Source organism: Megalops cyprinoides, chromosome 9 (assembly GCF_013368585.1).
Source record: "Megalops cyprinoides isolate fMegCyp1 chromosome 9, fMegCyp1.pri, whole genome shotgun sequence".
In the NCBI taxonomy this organism is placed as follows: Eukaryota; Metazoa; Chordata; class Actinopteri; order Elopiformes; family Megalopidae; genus Megalops; species Megalops cyprinoides.
The window spans coordinates 815,735-820,537 of record NC_050591.1 but is presented as its reverse complement, the minus strand read 5'-3'; the positions used below and the strand labels follow the sequence as shown (position 1 = coordinate 820,537).

Here is a 4,803-nt window from a genome sequence, read left to right as displayed (position 1 = left end):
CATAGTTAATGGGTATGGGATCGCGCCAAAACTCCGAATCGTTCAGTGACGTACGAAGCTTCGGACGTCATCAGTCGCATGGAAATGGAAATTTGATACAAGCTTCAACACACTGTTTCGAACCAGTATGCTTTGCGAAAGTGAAGCGAGCTTCGGTGCTTCGGTGTCGAACGTCCCATCACTAGTTGAAAAGACATTTTTGTGATATTCTACAAAAGCGATCGTGTTCTAATCAAAACACTAGCACTTCTTAATTTTTGGATTAAGCTACGCCGCTCCCGCCTGCTACTATCCGCCAGTTATGCCAGGTGTGTCGGCTCTTGAGTTACGTTAGGCTTCTGAGTAGGCCTACTATTATAGTTATAAATGATGCTGGGTGGGTAACATAGCCTTACATTAGATAGGTCAAATATCCATGCCATGTGGACAACCTTGTTACTGTACATTACTGTTAGTTATGTAGGAAACTAGGTTGTCTCTGGAGTGCTGAAACTGCTATTGTCATGTAAGCAATAAGTTTTTTTTTTACTGCTTCAACAGACGGCTAGCCAGGATCCTACAGTCTTTAAATGACTGCAGATAACCACATTCTTTACATACTCTGCCCATCTAGTCCACTACCTTTACACTAATGTTACACATTCAGCGAAACCAATTCATTGATGAAGGTGAAAAGCTTTAAAAAATAGAACTTGAAGTTGTTGTTGTTTTTTTTTTTTTTCTTCTTCTTCTTCTTCTTCTTCTTATTATTATTATTATTATTATTATTTTACAGTACTGCAAACCACAAAGTAACAACTTTGCAACAGTTTGAAAGAAGTACATCATTGACGAAACAGTTACATTCACGGTGGGTTAAACAACGTTCCATTGCCCCAAGGCATGCTGGGAAGCGCCTCCCACTTACCCCCAACACGCTACAATAATTAGATAATGCTACCAAATAATTCTAAGTGTAAATTCCAACCCATGGAAACAAACGCAACAGGTCTAACATTGGGCTACATACCTAGCAAGTATTCATTATTCTTTCAACAAAAATGTAAGTTTGGTAGCCACTTAACCCAAAAGCCCGCCAAATGGTTAGCAGGTTAGCTAGCCAACGTTCGAACCTATCTGGTGAAATGGTTGCTAATATTAGCTAGCTGAGTGCGAGCCTTTGCCAGAGGAGGTTTGCCACCTTTGCCACCTGCTCACTCGGCGTTCTGGTGTCGGGCCGAGTGTATGGCAAAGGGTATTTTACTGTCTGCGCCGGAAGCGGCCCGATTCGTAAGCATGCGTTATACCACACTCGGGCCAGACCTGGACCTAGATTCAAAGCCAGAGTTCGGCCGAGTCGGTGGCCGTAATCGAGCCGCATTCGGCCCGTGTAACAGGTGTATACATAACATTTGAATTTCACCAAAAATCCCCCATTTCCTATTGTTTTCATTGTATTATGTTTTAAAAACAAATGTAAATTGTTTTATTCATTAATTTTCTAAAAATCATCCTCCTCACTTTGATGACGTAGTTAAAGCGCGTTGCGCAGGATTCTCTACAGTCTGCCTAATGCACTCTGGAGAGAGGTAAGCAGTCATTTCGGCTCTTGTCATTTATGGTTTAAAAAGTTCATATAAATGTTCGGAAAGGTATAATTTGCAAGGTAACAGTACTGTATAGCAGGCGAAGAGCCTTTGTACTTTTCGTTGGCTTTTATTTTCGTGTACTTTGGGAAATACAGCAAACTAATGTTACCGCGAAAGTAGCTAGCTAATGTTGGGCATAGTTACCTCAATACAGTGTTGTTAGCCTGTGGATCCACATGGTAGGACTCAGCATTTGTTTGATAGCATTTACCATAGCTTCGGTTTACAATGTTTGCTTAATAATTTGCCGGGTTTTTTTCTTAATTATGCAACGTTATCTTCGGAACCCTTACAGTAGCTGACGACTAACCGGTACACTGTTCCGAACTAAACAGAAGGAAATATTTTAATTTGGAGTTTATCGGGAAGAAATGCTACTGATATTGACAGTGTATTACAATTCGGTCAATGATTCCATTGTGAACCTTTCATTGACGGCTAACTCCTTTTCGTTTATCATCGAGAAACACGTTGCTTCACCAAAGTATACTGTTTTATGGAAATTACGTTATTGGTTTTTCCACAGGCTACTAACATTGCATATACTGCATAACATGTGTTGCGCGAATATGGAGTATGTTATGAACAGCATGTATATATGTATGTATTGAGTATATTTTTGGCATATAACATATAGCTAGCGTTGTTAGTTATTCTGTTGCTCACCTGCTCTTGTATATTAGGCACGTGACATCAGCCAGAGCTGCTACGACAACAAATGCTGTATTTTGTCATTCATAACAGGTATGTTGCCTTGCTGTTTATTTTGTCAAAATTTCATTCTGTTTTCATACTTTTTATATTACTTACCATTCCTGAAATATTAAGCTGGGGATTCTCCCCAGTCTGCCTCATGCTCTCTGGAGAGAGGCACGTGACATCAGCCTGAGCTGCTACGACAACAAATGCTGTATTTTGTCATTCATAACAGACCGTCCGAGAATAAACGGGTCAGCCAGCAGTCGTTGTCAGAGTCATCAATGAACGGCAGGCAGAAAAATACACAACGCAGAGACACACCGGTCACACCCGCATATTTTTTGCTACTTGGGTACGGGTTGCCATGTGGAAATAACGTTAACTTACTTCATTTTTAACCGTTCGCTGCTGCTAATTTGGCTAATATTCTATACTCCAATGTCACAGTGTAATACAAACGAAAGAAATCACAAGTAGCCTAGGAATTTGTTTTACTGAAGGTAATTTATTCAGGTTATGGCTGTGGTAATCGGCGGTTTCCTGTGGCACGTATAGGTTAATGTGCATCGGGGCCAAGTAAACACGCACGGCATTGGCGGTACTGCATTTTGCTGACACCCTGGTCTGTCAGGTGGCAAGCGGCACTCGGCCAGATGACGGTTGACCGATGCCGAGATTTAACCGAAGGCGCCGAACAGTTCCCGGACTCGGCCCTAGTCTTCTTGCTAGCTGGGTGGGTATTTTAATTATATATATTTATTTACTATCGCTGATGAATTGTAATGTAGTGTTTGTTATATTTGCACTTTTTTACGTCGCTTTGGATGAAGGCGTCTGCTAAAAGAATAAATGTAAATGTATTTGGTGTTTGTATGTATTTGTATCTAAACATTTGAAATAAAATGTATGCTTAGTGATGATAATACAAAAATATAATTAGAGCTGACAATCAAAACCGTCCAACTTATACGATACATACCTGTTGTGTTTGCCCTTTGGCACGAACGATGAATTATGTTTAATAAATGAGACACCACTGTCACTGCTTATTCCGCTGTTAACTCATGTACATCTGAATTTCGCAACTTCCCCACATCACCCTACTACGGTGTCCCGTAGTGCACATACTGTGCCGGCTAGCATGTAAGGATGTTACATCTCCCTTCTTTAAAATAATAATAATAATAAGAGATGCTCCTTGGTGCGGGAACAGACCAATCCTATTTGCGTACATTTTATGAACGTATAGTAAAGCCTCGGTAGACACATATTATGCTTGCAACTAAACAAACTTAACTTTCGATACATTATTTGGTCAGTGTTACGCACTGCTCCCCTTGCTCCCGTCTCCTCCCTGTTTTGCAGATGCCAGGTGACAGGTGAATGCAGTGAGGTGGGCGGAGCCAAAAGTTTAAACGATGGCGGCAGAGAGCTATCATCTCTCTCTCTCTCGAGGCGGACGCACCACTCCAGCTCCAGTGTTTTGTTTTATTTTATTTCCTTTAGGGTTTCTTTTTTTCCCTTTGTTCTTGTTTCAGTTGTTCGTAAGTGTTGCTGTATGTTTTTTTCTTTTCTTTACGGTATGGAATGGGACCTGGCGCTCTCTGAACGTGCAGCCGCCCATCAGGAGCAGTGGGGTGCTCCTGCTGTCCACAGCCCTGGGGTCACACTGTGGGTAGGTGCGAGGAACCCCTTTACCTCCCTGCCAGGGTTACGGTTTTCCTTTGGTCTGGTTCTGTTTTTCCTTGGTTATGTTTTCTGTTAAATACATTGTTACTTTTGAGTTGTTTAATAAACACTGGTTTCGTTTCCTTGCAACAACGCGCTGGGTTTTATTGTCAGGTTGGCCGTAACAGTCAATAATATCGCTGTGTAGTTTTTAACCTGAGCCAATGATGTAAACAGTGTCTTTACTTGCATCCATGGTGACTTCAGTAAATACTTGTTGTGTCTTCGAATCAATTAACATGTATGTTTAAATCTAGTAGACATTTTACTACATAACCAAAGTGTAATATCTCTTAGAGGCAGTATGTAATCAACAGTAACCCCTCACAACAGGTAAGTAAACATAACTGGAAAGGGCATCAATTAAACTGTAGTGCATTCGTTAAAGGTACTTCTTCATAGGCAACAGGTATGCATAACAACAGGTAAGCATAACAGATGCATTCACTTTTTTTGCATGTACATAGGGTAGCGATCCGCCTACACCCTTTACAATGTTTGCAAGTCAAGGACTTGTCTAGGCCTGATGGTGCGGCCGGATCTTGTTTTATGGTCAGGCTGTTGCTGGTCTAGCTGGCGGTCTGGCTGTGGATGCTTCACAGGTTCAGGCTGTGGGAACTGTGCAGTTGGCACGTGGCTCTGCCTGTTGGACATTTGCTGTGCTTGAACTCTCCTTGCTCTTGCGGAGGTGCCAGCGGTTGCGTCGGAATGTCTGTTCTTCTCTCGTTTGGATGTGGTAACTCCTTTG

General features: G+C 41.7%; 1 long non-coding RNA gene across 1 annotated transcript; it reads left to right on the top strand.

The window, feature by feature from the left end:
* Window positions 1-1,512: 1,512 nt before the first annotated feature.
* On the top strand, window positions 1,513-3,982 carry LOC118783567. Its single transcript, XR_005005196.1, has 5 exons — window positions 1,513-1,568; window positions 2,312-2,372; window positions 2,560-2,679; window positions 2,883-3,060; window positions 3,693-3,982. It is a non-coding gene; the product is annotated as an uncharacterized LOC118783567 (long non-coding RNA).
* The last annotated feature ends 821 nt before the right edge of the window (window positions 3,983-4,803 follow it).